Source organism: Theropithecus gelada, chromosome 14 (assembly GCF_003255815.1).
Source record: "Theropithecus gelada isolate Dixy chromosome 14, Tgel_1.0, whole genome shotgun sequence".
Lineage (NCBI taxonomy): Eukaryota > Metazoa > Chordata > Mammalia > Primates > Cercopithecidae > Theropithecus > Theropithecus gelada.
This window is the reverse complement of record NC_037682.1, coordinates 76,198,318-76,216,258: the sequence shown is the minus strand read 5'-3', so window position 1 is coordinate 76,216,258 and position 17,941 is coordinate 76,198,318. Positions and strand designations below refer to the sequence as shown.

The following is a 17,941-nucleotide window of genomic DNA, read 5'->3' as shown; positions in this document are numbered from 1 at the left end:
CTAGAGACTGGAGATGAAAGAGAGGGAAAGAAGGAGAGAGAGAAAACTGGCAACTTCCAATTCCCATGTTATAACTGTCCCAAGGACCCAATCAGAAACCACCACCCTCTTTCCTATGTATACATGAGCCTTCCCATAAATTCCTCTTATATCCAAGTACCTCAAATCAGGGATGTATACCTTGCCAAGAAGTGGGGCTTTATACAAATGTATCTTGAAGTTGTACTTCAGGCATCACTATTCTGAAGTTGTCAGATAGGTCATGTGCTAGGGTCATATTGCCACAGCCTGTTCTCAACATAAATGTTGCATTACTTAGATTCTTCACCCTTTCTAGATTTTTTTCTAATTTTCAGCTTTAATTTCTGTGGGTACATAGTAGGTGTATATATTTATGGGGTACATGAGATGTATTGATACAGACATGCAGTGTGTAATATCATGTATCATGTAAAATGTAGTATCCATCCCTCAAGCATTTGCCCTTTGTGTTTCAAACAATCCAATTATACTTTTTTGCTCTTTTAAAATGTACAATTAAATTATTATTTAGACCTTTTCTAAATCTAATCATGTCTTTCGCCATGGAGGTAAGATGATAAAGCAAAGCTCTCCAGTAGAACAACATTGGCAGGTTGCTGTAAACCTTAATACCCCAAAGCTTACACATACAGTCTCCTTTAACTCATTACTGTGTCCTAACTTCCAAGAACGAAAGAGCAATTTTCGTAAAGTGGCAGGCAAAAAGAATGACTAGGAACAGGTCTGTGAATTTAGGTCTCCACTGCCTAGAAACCTTTCTGATTTGGAAACCAGCAGGCTTTTGTGTGTGCAAAGTGCTTTTGCAGTGTTAACTATTTGAGTCAGATGTCAGAGAAAAAAAATGTGTGTGTTAGAAATATAGTTTACAGACATTCGGAGGGGCATTAATCTAACTTTTCTTTAGATGTAAGCATCAAAGTCTCAGGAGTAAGAAGCGCCTAGTAAACATACCTCAAAGGGCTGAGTTAGATGAATCGGCACAAAATGCATTTAGCTGAAATTCAGCTGCTGACTCCAGCCTTCTCCATTTTTCTCTGTAAGTGCTCTGCTGAGTTATCTCCTTTCTCTCACCTCACAAACCCTCTGCCACCAGATTGTTAATAAGTGCTCTCTTCCAGTTCATTAGTCCAAGTCTTACTGCCCTCACATCATCTAAACTGACCAATATATTTTCTTCTGTGAATCACTTGTTACAATATTACCCCATCTTTCTTTGACATAGCCCCTGGTTATTACCAGCACATCTAATGCTAGGACAGTCATGTACCACATAACAACATTTTGATCAATGACAAACTGCCTATACGACAGCGGTCCCATAAGATTATAATACCCTATTTGTATTGTACCTTTTCTATGTTTGGATATACAAATATTTACTATTGTGTTGCAATTGTCTATAATATTCAGTATTAACATATTGATTGTACTGGTTTGTAGCCTAAGAGCAATGGTCTGTAACATATAGCCTAGGCTATACCATCTATGTTAGCTTAAGTACATTCTATGGTGTTCGCACAATGATGAAATTGCCTAACAATCTATTTCTCAGAACATATCTCTGTCATTAAGCAACACATGACTGTATAAGGGTACTTTTAAAACTAACAGCTTTTAGACAAAATCTGCAATGGAAAGACTTGCACAGAAATGACAAGACTCTATGCCCAAGTAGAATGTTCTAATCAAAGTAGATTTATTTCCATAATTTGTGAAAACAAGGTGTGGGTGGCTGAGATTTGGCAAGAAAATATCTAACTCAGGGGTATGAGTTTAGGATTCTGATGGAGTTACTGAATTCAGATGGAGTTACTGGATTCTGAGAATATTGGAAATAACAAAGATCCAGGGAATACACGAAGAGGTCTAACATCTGAATAATATCTGGATCACTAGATTATAGGTCTTGAGAAATGGTAAAAGCTGGGAATTTTGCTATTTGCAACTGAACGAATCATAATAGCTTTGGCTCTATTTTTCTGTAGCTTAACTCTCAGGCTGGCAGGCAATATAAACTCACTCATTCCTAGTGCTTTCCCAACTACTTCAGCCATCTCCAGAATTGTCCCGCAGTTCTATGTCTTTACACAGTGACAACACAGCCCACACATTGTTTGGTTTATCCTCACAAGTAACTACTGTGATAGGCATTGCCCTTCTCTGAGTTGTTTCTTTCAATAGTGGACTTTTGTTGGTTATCTCCTCATGTTATTCTTCCTACGCCTTCCTAATTGTCCCTAGATTTTGGTTCATATAAACCCTGTGCTTTGCTGGAAGCTGACATGACTCCGAATTGCAAGGGTGGGTTTTTATTGATTTAGGCCAATTGATACCCTGCTCTCCATTAGTGGTGGATATGCAACCCAATCCAGTACAATCAGAACAAATTCCATGATTCTTACTTAGAATTTTGAGGCAGAAGCCCACCCTTCTCCATGAGCATGAAGTAAGGAACCAGGTATCTGAAATAGTAGCTTGAAGCTGTTTTGTGACTGTAGGGGTTTCCATCTTTAGAATGAAACTAGAATTTTAGATGGCGGAATAGATAAATGGGGGTAAGAAAACAGTCTTGGTGACATCTACAGACCATAAATCAAACCATCTTTGAAACTCTCCTTCTGAATCTTTATTACAGAAATCTATTAATACACTTTATTAGCCAGTTTGCATTGGTGCTTTTGTCACATGAAAGTAAACCACAAAACCCTATGACATAGCAGGTCATGAAAATGTTTAGGAAATTGCATAGGGCCCCAACTTCTTAGACATGCTTTAAAATGTCCATCTCTGACAGATATTTTCTCCCCTTCTTAGTCAACATAATCTTTCCCCACACAACCCACCCCCGATTTTGGAAACCTCACTCTTGTTCTCTTCTTCATCAAGACTTTATGCTTTTATAGAGAATTCCTGTTCTCCCTTGTACCTTCTCTCCAAACTCTTTAGTTTTCTGATGTGTTTATTAGGTTTTGAAAACAAAAGCAGGGAAATCTTTGCAGGCTACTTCTGAGTTCAACCCTGCTTCTCCCTGCTTCCTCCTATGATGAATACCTGCTTCAATGGGAAGAAAAGAAAAGAAAAAACACAGAGAGAAGTCATAAAAACACTAGTAGCTCAAAATAGAGCCTGGTTACACAGAGATGCACATTAGGAAAAACTGAAAGTTATTTCAAGCATTTGAGCAATTGTTAGAATTCATGAGTTTACAAGCTTATATTTTATCCATTTACCTTGATGTTGATGAGCCTGATGCATTTTAAACTCTCAGATTATCTATCCTTTGAAGAAAAGGAATGTATGTATTATGAAAACAGGCATTAAAACCTGTTTGGTGAATTACGTGGTTTTAAAATTTAAGATGTTCGGTCTATATAGACTTTGCTTAAATTAAAAATCCACATGTAGTCATTTAGAAAAATGTCACCTTGGATTTAACTCAATATTACCAATCAGATTTATTGACTCTAAAATTGCTCTTCAGTCTATTACCACTTTTACCTCACCAACTTCTTGTCATCATTCAAAACCCAGCTAATATGATATCTCCCCTGAAAAGTCTTGTCAAATATCCCCATTCAGAGTTAACTTGTCCCTTCTCTTCATTACTTCAAGGCTTTCTTCTTATCATGTGTTCACATGTGACTACCTTTAAATACTGACTAAAAAATGAGTATCATGTTTTATTTGCTTTATATTCCAAGCACCTGGCACAAGGTAGATGCTCAATGTTGAAACTGAAATTCTACAAAGAATTTCACTGTATCAGTCAGGACAGGTTACTTAAAAATCTCAATGACCTACCAGATTGCAAGTTTATATCGTATCCTATTTTAGTCTTCCAAAGACAGAGACTCACTGTATTAGAGTCTCCAGAGAAAAAGAACCAATAGGATATACCCATATCTATATCTATATCTATGAGGGGATTTAGTATGAGAATTGGCTCATGTAATTATGGAGGATGAGAATTAACACAATCTGCCATCTGCAAGCCAGAGAATTAAGAAAGTCAGTGGTACAATTAACTCAGTCTGATGCCAAACACCTGAGAAGAGGGGGCAACAAGGGGCAGTATCTATATAAAATTATAGAAACCAAAGTTCTGAAAACCTGGAGCTCTGATGCCCCAAGGTAGGAGGAGATAATGGTTGTCCCATCTCCAGAAGAGAGCAAATTTGTCCTTCCTCTGCCTTTTTGTTCTATCTGGGACCTCAACAGATTGGATGACTCCCACCCACATTGGTGATGGAGAGCTTCTTTACTCAGCCTACTGATTCAAATGATAATCTATTCCAGAGCCACCCTCACAGACACACCAGAAGCAATATTATTATCAGCCATTTGGGTATCCCTTAAGCCAGTCAAGATGACACATAGCATTAATCATCACACTGACCAAGACTTCATCTTGATGTGTTCATATTTGTAATCACAGTCTGGATTTTAAATTTATCTGTGGCAATGACACACAGATATTCACATTTTACTGGCCAGAAAGCCAGTCACCCCCTTTTTTTTTTTTTAGATGGAGTCTCACTCTGTCTCCAGGCTGGAGTACAGTGGAGCGATCTTGGCTCACTGCAACCTCCGCCTCCTGGGTTCAAACGATTCTCCTGCCTCAGTCTCCCAAATAGCTGGGACTACAGGCATGTGCCACCACATGCAGCTAATTTTTGTATTTTTAGTAGAGATGGGGTTTCACCATGTTGGCCAGGATGGTCTTGATCTCTTGACCTCATGATCTACCCACCTTGGCCTCCCAAAGTGCTGGGATTACAGGGTTGAGCCACCATACCTGGCCAGCAAGTCACCTTTCTACCTGGAGCTAGAAAGATGGAAAGTCAGATATATTTGAGGTGCAATAAAAATAACCAACACAAAAGTTAAATATACAAATTCCAGGTTGAAAACAATGGAATCAGTACTGTTCTTTTCTTAGAATCACTGAATTATGATTAGAAAACTAAAGTTTCCCAGAGATTATTGACTTGCTTAAGATCATAAGACAATACAGGTGTTCCTTTCTTCTTCGATACATTTCCTCTTTAAAAGCTAGCTCCTACCTTCAAGAATTTCACATTCTATTGATTAAAAAAAAAAAAAAACTGTTGCTATTTTAATATACAAACCTATGAACTAAAACATGGCTCAATAAAACCAATGTTAGTAAGCAGGTTTATGACTACACAATGATGAGCCTCTAGTAGTTAAATAATTTTTTTGAGGGGACACCTGCAGCCACTAATAGAACGTTAACTAACTTGGCTCCTGTTCACTCTGATTTTAGCTGAACCAAAGGAAAATCTGGAGTCCAGCAGTTTAAGGCCCTAAAGGGCTGAATTTTTCCTTAGTTTATTTTTTTTCATTTGGCATTTCATCACTAGAATAATCAATTTAGTCTTCCTGCAAGAGACAAAGGATAAAAACTAGTTTTTCCTCTTGATAGTGTTTGTTTATGCATATATGTAACAGATATACAAATATGTATATAGAAGTATGAACATATATGTACAAATATATGTATGCATATGTGTATACATTTTCATTTATATACTTTTTAATAAGTATATTGTTTCATATATTTATATACATTCTATATTATATATTATATATATGCATATATTTCTTTCATGTAATTGTATGCAGTTTTGCGTGTCATTAGATAGTAAATGGATGGATAGGTAGGTAGGTAGGTAGGTAGGTAGATAGATAGATAGATAGATAGATAGATAGATAGATAGATAGGAAAATAAATAGGAGAAAAGAAAGAATTTTCTTTGTAGGTTGGGGCCAATGCTCAGTGCATCTGTTTCTAGTGCTGGTAGCAGTGGCAGGGCAACAATGAGCATAACAATCTCTATTGTTTATTGAAGTTTGGACCTTAAATGCTAATCAATCTACAATGGCTCTCTTATATCGTAACAATAAATATGTTACATAAGTTTTGAGCCTCTGTTTTATAGATAAGCAAACTGTGATTCAAAGAAGTTAACACATTTGTCCAGGGTCACATAATAAGTGTATGGCAGAGCTGGTTAATCTGTCTTCAATCACTAAGATGCAAACAGCAAACATGGAAGATATGGAAGACTTTTTGGAGTAATCTGTTCATTCTCTGACTAGCCATGATATAGTCACATTGCCTTCAAGACTTAAGCCCATCTATCAAAAGGAAAACTAAGCCAGATAACAAAGGTAAATATTGAGAGCTTGAAAGCAGCTGTGAGAAAAAGATAAAAACAGTAGGTAGATAGAAATATATTTATTTTTGTTTATGATTATGTCTTAATGTTTGGGAAATAAGCCATACTTCTCCCTGCTCATCTGCCTAACTTATTCAAAGCTCAGTAACATTGCCCTAACTCCAGGGAAAAACAATAAAAAAAGTGATATCACATCCTGCGTGTTTAGCATTCTTGTAATTCATGAACAGGAATACAGTTAAATCAGTGTTCCAATTGTGTTGTAGACATTTTTCTCATAAAAACATATCTATATTTCCTGAAACTTAAAATCAATGAGGTGCTTAGGTCTATGCATGCAGCATTATTGTTTTGTTTGACATAATGTATACATTATGAAACACCTCATATTTCATATTACTTCACTATTTTCAAATTATTTTTTAGGTATTCATTTTATTCTCCAAAGTACCCTGTGAAACACGAAAAGGAAATATGATGCTCCTTATTTTGCAAATAAGAAAACAAATGCTCAGGAAGTGTTTACATGGGTTCCTGAGGGTCGCTGAATACATAGCAAAGGGCAGTCTGAAATTCAGGTCTTTAACTTCCAGCTTCATTCCTTTCCCACTATCTCTTGTGATTGTGGGTTTTTTATAATTTTAGTATCATACAATTTCAGTTAATCATCCTACTCAGGTGAAACTAACTGAAAATATCAAAATATGGTCATTGATTTCTCATCCAAACTAAGCTGAAATCAAAAGAAATAGTTCTCTTATAACAAATTGGATTTTAAATCACACCAAATTATTTAAATTTACTTTTCTAAAATCAACAATTATAAATATTAAGTACTATGAAAGACATATCTACATACCAAGTTTTTATCTTGTACCTCCAGTGAGGACTGTTTTGCCGTCTAAATTTGGAACATTACTGTTTGAAAGCCTTTTCTTAAACTGGTTTGAATTTTCTTCTAGTAATTTCTGTGTATTTTTACAAATATAGCAAAGTGTTTTTGAGCGTGGCCTTTGTAGTCATTTAGCCTGAAATCAAACTGTAGCTTTACCACTTACCTGCTTTGTGAATGTGAGCCCCTCTGTGGCTCAGTATTCTCGTCTGTACAGCGGGGATGATAATAATACCTACCTCCAAAGATTCCTGTGAGGACTAAGTAAGTCCAAAAATAGAAAATAGAGTGCTTAGAATAGTGCCTAGCCCTAATGTGTATTATAGAAGAATTTGTTAACATTTATTATTATTATTACTACTAGTCTAATTGCTCTTCATGTTATAGGCCTTGAGAAACCAGCATCAACCTCTTCCCTTTATTCTTCTCTTCTGAAGATTCATCCACCCCTACATTTCTTTAACTATTTCCTGTATGGTTTCCTCCATCTGGCAATGCTCCTGATTATTATTCTCCCTCCTAAAATTTTATCTTATTTTATAAATATGCATTGAATTCCTACTGTGGTGTCTGGAATTCATGGGTTGTTTACCCAACAAGCATAAATTGAGCACCTCTGTGACAGGTGTATAAGATGCTATGAATAGGAAATGAATAAGACAGCCTCTGCCCTCAGAGAGACTAAAGGTAGAAGTGGAGACAGACATGTGAATGAGATGATCAGGGCAAGCTATCATAAAGTGTCAACTAGACTTGACTGTTCTTGTTCTATATAACTATTCCGTGATATAAAACTGATAAAAAGAGAAAATAATCTTTCTTACTCACTTTGCTGTGGTAAAATGAAAACCCAGGCTTTTTCATTGGCTAGTTGTTAAAGTGAATTTTTTTTTTTTTTTTTTTTGAGACAGAGTCTCACTCTGCCACACAGGTTGGGATGCAGTGGCATGATCTCAGCTCACTGCAACTTCTACCTCCTGGGTTCAAGCAATTCTCCTGCCTCAGCCTCCCCAGTAGCTGTAATTACAGGCACGCACCACCATGCTAGGCTAATTTTTGTATTTTTAGTAGAGATGGGGTTTCACCATGTTGGCCAGGCTCGTCTTGAACTCTTGACATAAAGTGATCTGCCCATCCCAGTCTCCCGAAGTTCTGGGATTACAGGCGTGAACCACCATGCCTGGCCTAAAGTGAATGTTTCTTAGTCATAGTATGTTTCTCTATTCCTGCATTCAATGATAAAATATCCAGGTGACAAAATATTTTGTGAGAACTATTTATTACTGCTTCAAAATTAAGCTTGTGTCAGTGTTAATCACTTTCTCTTCAATCATATTACTTTAGGGACAGGCTGTCTTCAGCCTGTGTGGTTTGATAGATATTATGACACATGCTTTTCAAGGTGACCTATCATGTTTGGTGGAACCTCAAGGATGCTCCTAGGTGAACTGATCAAATCCTTTGGCAACACTTTCAGATGCAGTTGAAATGCAGCACACTGCTTTGCCTGGACAACCTATGCATCACTCAGACTTGGCTGTTTTGAATAAGAAGGGAATTTTTTTCCCAAATGTTCTGGAAATCTGAACTTTGTTGTTAAATTCATCCATTGTATTCCCTTACGTAATCCTCCTTGCAACAACTCTGAAGTAATTATTGTCATGTCTATTTTGCATACTGAGGTGTTGAGTGATTAAGTAACTAGTAGAAGATTGCATAGCCAGGATGTGGGAGAGCTGAGGTTTGAACTGAGACTGGTTCAAATCCAAAATGTCACAAAGAACCACTTGCTTTACGGTTTCAGTGTTTCTCTTTCTACTCATTATCAGGGCTGGCTGTATTGTTTCACATAGTATTATAATTTTCACTTTGGAAAGCTTGGCATTTGAACAGCTGATGAGGGAATTCTTGCCTCTGGTTTCCAAGGGGATGTTTCTCACTTTGAACATAGAATCTGCATTTGTGATCAGTAGGGAAGGAAGAGTAATGACATTAAATGAAGGCAGCACTGACTGTGAAATCAGTTATCTTTCAAATCTCAAGGTTATTGAATTAATGAATTAGACTTAGAAGGCTGTGTATCATTCTTAGAATCCTGAGAAAGGAAATTGAATATTAACCCAGTTCACATATAGAATGCACAATTTATAGCCACAAGCAGACTGAACCATATCCTGGAAACATTCTTTCATTCTTTCAGATTATTTTATGTTGAGTGGCCCATATACAGCAGGTCTTTTCAGGGACTTGTCTTGTGTGATCAAAATAATAAAACATCTGTTGATAATAAACTTGAGGACAAATTGGTGCTTCCCAAATTTGTTTGAACTGTGATATATCTCCCGTAATAATGAATACAAGATGTGCAGACAGCATTTTAAACACACACACACAAACACACACACACACACACATAAAATTTGGTCATGTCACCTGAAAATTATGCCCTCCAGCATTGCCGGAAACCTCATTCACAGAAAACTCAGCTTCTTTGTGAATACATGGGACTATTTTTTTCTGTTTAATGATAGAGTATGGTTGTGAGTTTTAAAAAGTCCAGAAAAGGAGATTAAATAACCATGCTTAGACAGTTTCATATGAGGCATGTCAACGCTGCATAGTTTCAAAACCTCAAGAGAAAGTTGAGCCTTCTAAACATTTAGAAGCCACCACTGAATTGCCAGGCCCCAAGCCACCACAGAATTTTCTGGCTGTCTGGTAAGTTGCCACAACCTACACAGTTATAGCCAAAGACATACTGCATACCAGAAAATCTGTGATTCTCATTACAAGCTCCCCCTTTCCTGCCCTGGGACCACAAACTGGTTAGAAAGAGCCTGTGGAATACTTTGTAGTGTTTTTGTTTCTCCTGTGCCTCCTCCCTTCAGTTCTGCATTTGGCATGAGGTTCCCTTGAACAGGCCAGAATCCTTGGTAGAAATTCCAAAAGAAAAATGCAGAGACATTTTCACCTCCTACTTTGGATGAGTAGAGTAAGTGCAATAGATCTTTCAGCTCCCAGCTATTGAATCTCCTATTTTATTGAGCATGAATGAGAGTACACTATGTTTTAACAAAGTATTATTATCTACTTCCCATGCCACGTAGAACTCTCCAGAGACTTTGCCTTGACCATAAGCACAAATTAACTTTTAGCCAACTGCAGTTTTTGACCCACTGTTGACGGTCATATTTTGTTTAAAAATCTCAGTTCTAGCCAATCATGTCCTGTTCATCTTTTTGTCTCATGCACTTACTATTAACATGTTTGCATATTGTCCTTTTCGAGTCTATGAAACCATATCCTTCACTTCTTTAGAATATTCACTAAATAGACAGAATAGATTTTAATATCTCATTTTCTTATAGCACAGATGTGATAATGATATAACAGCTCCTAAATAGTGAGATATACTACTGAAGCCTCCATTATGTTATTTAAATTCCACATAAAACAAGCATTTCGCAATTTATCTTCATTTTCAAAATAGGAAAACAAAAGATTATAGTAAAGTAACTTAAATTTATAATCACATTTTTATTAAATGGTAGGGCCAGAATTCTTCCCTACTATTTTGATAACTTCTGTGAAAGTCCTGTTTCTTGCTGTGAAACTATGTGGTAGATGTTATTTAAACCATTATACAGATGAAGAAACTAAGGCTTAGTAAGTTAAGTAAATTACTCAATATTTAGGGTTTGTATGAAAAAGCCAGGGATAGAGAAGAATCATGCAACTATGGATATCTAGAACATTCTTTCTTCTTTTATATTCTCACCTTGGGATCACCATCTGATTAACCAGAAAACTTACTGTTTGCATCTAGTCAGCCACTAGATCCTTTAAATTCCACCTCTCAAATCCCTCTCAAATTCCACCTGTCTTCCCCCAGACACACTACCCACTTCAAGCCACCGTTATGTCTTATCAGGATTAGAGCAGCCACCTAACTAGTCTTTATGTGCCAGGCTTAAGTCCCCACAATGCATTATGCACACTGCGCCCAGTGTGATCTTTGTTTGAATAAACCATAATACTCGTTATGCTCCCACTAACTTTTAGATAAATTCTGACCTTCTTGGAACAAAGCAACCAAGCCTTACATGTTCGACCTCTCACCGAAGCTTCCAGCTCATTTCTTACCACTCCCTTCTTGCATGTGTACTCCAGCCACATGGCATGATGTGGAATTTTTCAAACTCATGGGCTTCTGCATTGCTCACTCTTCTTTTCTGCAAATGCCCTTCTCTATGCCCTACTCTCTTTGCCTGACTACTGTCTGCTCAAACTTCATATGTGAACTTGACATTATGTCCTTCTAGGATCCTTCCCTGACATACTCCCTAACTCTTGGACTTCTTTCCCCTCTATTGGTCTTTAAAAGTCTTCTGTCAAGACTTACTGACCCCTGTCCAGTGCTTGTTGATTTCCTTTGGTAACTGCTCAAAATAATAACAGCCCCATTTTTCTTGTCCTTTAAAAAAACATATATTTGATTAAATAGAAAAGAAAATAGTGTCCTAGTTACCTTCCCTGCCAAAATTTTATAGCCATTTATGGGTACAAATTTTCAATCCAGATTGTACCTGGTCAGGGAATTAAATGTTGAGTCTCTACTGGGTGAGCAACATTTATTCACTCAGTCTGTCAGTCAATAAGTATTTACTGATCACCTATCATGTGTTCTGTTCTGTTCTGTTCTGTTCTAGGCTTAGTATTTATAGCAATAAACAAAAATTCTTACTCTCAGAAAGCTTATATTTTAGTGGGGTAGATATTAAATAAACTAACCTAATACATAAAATAAGTAATATATTAGATAGTAATAAGTGCAATGGAATAGAGCAGATTTACTTTGACTTTAGTCACCCAAACAGAAAAAAAAGCCACTTTATGTTTCCTCCTAAGATGGCAATTTCCATTCAAAATGATCATTGCTCTTTACCCCTTGGCTTGTCTGGGTAGGTGCTGTAATGACTACCCTATATTGGCTGGACTTCAGGCACCATCAGAAAAGGGAGAGGGTGGAATTAGTAGGTATTTCCGTTGTAGAAGTATCAGGATACTCCACAAATATATCAGTTGTACAAACATAAAAAGAGTCTCCACTTTAAATTAGTTGAGGTACACACGCAGATACACACACATACATACACACACAGCTAACAAAGGAGGCCTCTTCAGACAAGACTACATGTGATGTAATTCTATTTTTACCTGGGAAGGAGAGGCCTTCAAATATTCGGTGGTGGGAGCTGGACCTAGTTCCCTGCTGACTGGGTGACTTGGAATTAACCAGGTCAAAAGACACTTTGTGTGTGTCCGGTTGGGTGTTCAGAAGATGAGAACCTAAGCATTAAATATGAATGTGCTTTTGAGCATTGTCAAACCCTGAAATAAGATGCTGACTATACCCATCCACTGAGTTCCAATAGATACCTAGGCTTTAATAAATAGCACTTCTCAACCCAAACTGAAATTACCTCTATTCTTTTGTGTGAACATAAGAAAATAGTCCAAGGAAGTAAACTGTATTGTTGCTGTGACGTGATCATTGCAAAATTAATCTGTTTATTCCTTCCTCTTCAGGAAGACTATTTCTACCTAAATTCCTGGTTGGATCAGAAGCTCTCCCTAGATGCTACTGTAACACCCAGGAACATTTCACACAGTGTCATGATAGCCTATTTCCTAGGCAGTCACCCCATTCCTTCCCTGTGCTCTACTAGAGCTCCTTGAGGGCAGCATCTTTTGTAGCCGAATTCCCAGCATCTGACCGAGTACAAGCACATAGTAAGAACTACCTGAAGGAAGAAAGGAAAAATGGGTATCTACCAAAGTAGGCAATCCATATCATGAATCAGAAAATATTAGAGTTAGATAAGGTTGACAGCTAATTCAGCACTATCATTTTTACAGATTTTGGCAAATAAAGAAATGGAATGTCACAGAGTTACAAGGACTTACCCAGGCTCAATGCAGCTACCTAATTAGTTTAAAAGCCACATATCCTATATTATTCCTTGCCTGGTTATGAAATATATGAAATAGTCGAACAAAATATATCTTCTTTTACCTGGGCATAGGGGTGTACATCTATAGTCCCAGCTGTTAAACAGGCTGAGGTGAGAGGGTCGCTCCAGCCCAGAAGTTCAAGACTAGCCTGGGCAACATAGCAAGACACTGTCTCAATTTTTAAAAAAAAAAGAAGAAGAAGAAGTAGAAGAAGAAGAAGGAAAAAATTATTCTCTCTCAAGCAATCAAAACCAAAATGATTAATTTTATACTGAGGTAGTTTTAAATGAAAATGGACTACTCCCAGTTCAGCTACCAACTTTTTACACAATTTTTTGTATGTGGTTTGGAACCAACTCTAACCTAAAACAGAATGCTTTAAATGAAATAATCCTATAAATATTTAGCAGGTACCAACTTCCTATAGCCAAAACTGACCGTTTTGAGATGATACTTCTACCAGTTTCTTTGTTTGTCAGGATCCTAAGAAGTCATGTGACCTCAGTTATACCTCTAAATCTAAAAACGTAAAGGATAAGAATAGACTATATTTCCTCCTCTGGTTGCCCTGAAATTCACCAGAATTCTGTTTTCTTGAAGATATTAGGCTTTGGATTTCTTTTTTACGTCTTAAATATATTCTGATTCTTGTGGCCTCATATTATCACTATCTCAGAAGGAAAACATTCAAGGGAAAAACATTCCTTCAAAGTTCCTGTCTGGTTGCCTGTGCTACAGCATGCCAACCTCAACTTAACTGTTTAAACTTTCATTTATTTTTTACAACTATTCAGTATATTTGCAATGACATTTGGTCAAAGGCAATAATGTTCAGACCTACTTCTGTAAATATAGCTTTCCTTTAAAGATATTCTGGTTGTTTGCTTGCTTCTAATAATCTGATTACTTTTCTCCATTTCCTGTTTAAGACACATGGATATTTTCGTGCCTTAAAAATCCAAGATTTAAAATAATGCTAATTCTGCTGAAGTGCTGTTTCATCCACTTCGCTCTTAGTGATCCTTCAGGTCTTAGTTTAACCATTACCCCCTCAAAGAAACTGTGTTTGACCTTCCCATTCAAATTAGCTATCCCCTGTTATTATTCTCCCACTTAGTACTTGTTATTTTATTCCCATCTGCTTATTTCACATTTTAATATCTGCCTCTGTCATTAGATACTAAACTCTGAAATCAGGTAATCATCCTCGTTTTGTCTACCAGTGAATATAATGTTTACTAGCACAGTGCTTTGCACATAGTAGGTTCTCAAAAAATTAAGGGCTATATTAAAAAGAAAAATCGTTAGTATTCAGTGATAGAGTTTTTTCAATTTTTCTTATCTATCATTATCTTGGCGCTCACTTCTTTAAGTGATGTGTGTGTTCAGGAATCACTGCCAACTGAGAAGGTGAGGAGAATATAATAGGGAGTCCAATTATTTTATCATGCTTCTTGTATGTTTCTAAGCATCTCCACATTACCACCCCAACACATGGTGGAATTCTCAGACTACAGGCTTAAAGCTTATAGGCATCAGGTATCTTGCCAACACCCTGGTGAATCTACTTTGCCCCAGTGGTAATCCAATGTGAAATTGAATGGTTTTTTTTAATCACTTAGAATAGGCTGGTCATATACTAAATTCTTTGATAATTACCTCCAGCTGTTTAACAGCTTGGACTAAAGCTAAAGCCAGAACAAAAAACAGATCATACCCTGCTTTTGATGTATGTAAGCATCTAGAATGCAGAAAGGGTTGGAAAGCTTCATGTGAGACATCATAATTAAAATAAAGAGGTAATCCTGATATACAAATCAGAATAAATATCTTTCTTTTGTGCTTTTGTTTCTTTGTGTGTGTATGTGTTCAAACGTTTTGGAGTTTATGACAAAAAACAACAAGAAGTAGTAGAAGAAGGGTGATATACACATACACATATGGCCAGAAACATAATGTCGTACGTGATAAATACATCCAGTTTCATATGTCAATTTAAAAGATAAATAAGTAATTTTGAAAAATCACAAAAGAAAACCATTCTCTACAGGAAAATCAATACTGACGGGTGACTTTAAGTTTAGAAAGAAATCACTGTTTGAGTTTTTTGATGGTCCTTTTGTTTCCTGATTTCTTGCCCTTCAACCCAAATATTTTCCCCTACCTTTGCATATAAGGCCCATTGTGATTAAGACTGAGTCACCTTTCCATCTGCATCTCCCATAACTCCCCCACCTCATACCTGCTGCAGTACACTCAGATGTGGTTCATCCTAGTACCCTAATACTTGAGTGAGAGTAAACACTAGACAAACATGAATGAATGAATGAAATTCTATAGGGTAAAAAAACACCAAAACCTTCTGCTCATGGTAGGAAGATGAAAAAATAGATACCATTTATTTATGTATGTGTGTGCATGTATGTGTATGTATATATAAACATTCATGCAAGTACACAACATACAAATCCACTCAAAGGGCTCAGACCTACTTTAGAAGATGCTATGGTATATTTACCATTAAAACATCGGAACTTTATCATAGGCTTCAATAATCTAAGCTGACTCATTTACCACTTCACTGACCTCTGTCTTCCCTGTTTATCTGGACAGCTGTTTCTCCATTCTTCAACATGCTCATGTTTCCTAAGCTGCCTCCTTCTGCCTGTATGTAAACTTCATCTTTTTTTTCTTTTAAAACCAGCTTTACCAGTTATCTTTTCTATGATCCCTTTCTAGATGTTGTCAAAGATATCGCAGGCTCTGGCTATCACTATTGGGAATGTGTGGTGTTGTGCTTTACATATACTGGTCTATTTACGAAGTACATGTATGTGTTGGTTTTTCTGATTTAAATATCTTAATTGCATCATCTTGACCCTGTGTTTTGTAGTATGTTTGCCTTTTTAATAATGACCTCTTCTTACTTTTTTGTTTTGTTTTGTTTTGTTCTCTGTATGAGTTTGTTTCTCAGGACAGGTAGTTCCACTTTTAATGAGATACTTCCCTGAAAGCAAATTGAAGAGAATCAACTGGGGCCATTTGCTTCTAAGTTTACAAGTGTAAATTTCATGCGTCTTTACCCTGTAGTTTGGTTTTATCTCTTTTGGAGAGCAGTGGTTTATTTCTGCTGTTATGACCATTTGGGTCACAAGCTGGACACAAATACAGTACTAAAGAAGCAGTAATACATGGTTATTGATTATTTTACCCTAATAGCTGCTCAGAAATGGTCATATATAGACTTTTATGTGTGTGTGTGTGTGTCTGTATGTGTGTATACTTATATATACTTTATATATATATGTGTGTGTGTGTGTATGTATACTTTTCCACTTGTGCATGTTTGATGTTTGATAATTTCTTACAGTTGCAGAGCTGACAGATCACCCTGTGTAGCCACTATGCTCTGTATTTCTTTGTATCCTTGGCAATGCCTAAAATAAATCTTTGCCTACTGTAGGTGTTGGTGAAGGTGTGACTTATTCTCTTGTTTCCAAGGGGATTAGCAAAGGTTTAACTTGTGTTTCCATGTAGAATAAAAACATTGCAATGATTTTTTTAAGAATGTCACAGGTTGACTTACTTTGAAACATTTTATTAATTTTTGTAAACTTGCGTGTAGAACAGTTTCAGACTTATACTCCCCCTTCTTGAGACTATAATTATGGTAGGCCAATCTGGACCTACTGTTTGTGTGCCCTGGCATATATTCATTATGTGCTATTTCAAGAATACCTTTTTAATTGATAAAGTTAGGGAATAGCTTTATGAGCTAGAACTTTTGAGAAATTACTAAATACTTGGTATAGTACTAAATAATATGTACTTTCTTTAGTACTTATGAAAATATTAACTATTTAATATAGTATTTATATATTACTATATGGTGATAGTCTTATGAAAATTCTAAGTTTGAGATTGTGGAAAGACTAGGTTTCTAGAAATTTAGTCCTTTATTGAGATATAATTCATAGTTCACTCACTTTCATAAGTGCTTTTGGGAGCAAGGAGGAGTGCAGGGAAAATGAACTCACCCCATAATCATCAAAATGTAGATGTTATTCACTGTAAACCTTAGGGTTAAGGTTACCATTATCGCTTCAGTTTATCTCTAATAAAATGTAAAAATACTATAGGTATTTTCAGGGTAAATGAATTTAGCGGCACATAATTTACCCTCTCAAAAAAAGCAATTATATACTTCTTTTCTTACCCTACACCCTTCTGCCTGTCATGGCTGTTTTGAGGTAAGATGACAATCCATCTCACATCATGTACTCTGTCTTTGGAATACATCGTTTGAAAATGCAATTATGTGCAACATTCAGGTTTGAGTAGGCCTGAGACATGTAGCCTGGGCATTGAAATCTGGGGGACATTTGGACAGTTCATGTAGATAATGAGACTGCATAATTGACCTTGAGATCACCCTGGAAAATTCAAGTAACAGGCTAAGGTCTCTCACAAATACCTTCCTGAATACCCAACCTTCTTCCTGCTGCCATCCTCTTAAAGCTCCCCTAAAAGGACCACAGGGAAACACTTCACCCTTTGGACATATGTCATCTAGTCTGTAAATATGTCGTGGTTCAGTAGATGACTTCTTAGTCCTTCCTAGATTTCAAAGTTTTCTTCCGGGCCTGAAGGACATTCTGTTATATTACATCTAACTATAATACTATCTCTTCAGTCATCCTGAAAACAATTGTAAAAGAAAGCCTGTTTTGGTCCCTGAAACAACTTTCCCTCTGACGCATTTAGTGTACTGTTTCACTTCATTTTCATC

The 17,941-nt window shown here is 36.5% G+C and overlaps 1 protein-coding gene across 11 annotated transcripts in view; it reads left to right on the top strand.

Moving 5' to 3' along the window:
* Nucleotides 1–17,941, top strand: part of DLG2 (discs large MAGUK scaffold protein 2) — a 2,171,029-nt gene that overhangs the window by 1,472,722 nt on the left and 680,366 nt on the right. The gene's annotated exons all lie outside the window — the stretch shown is intronic.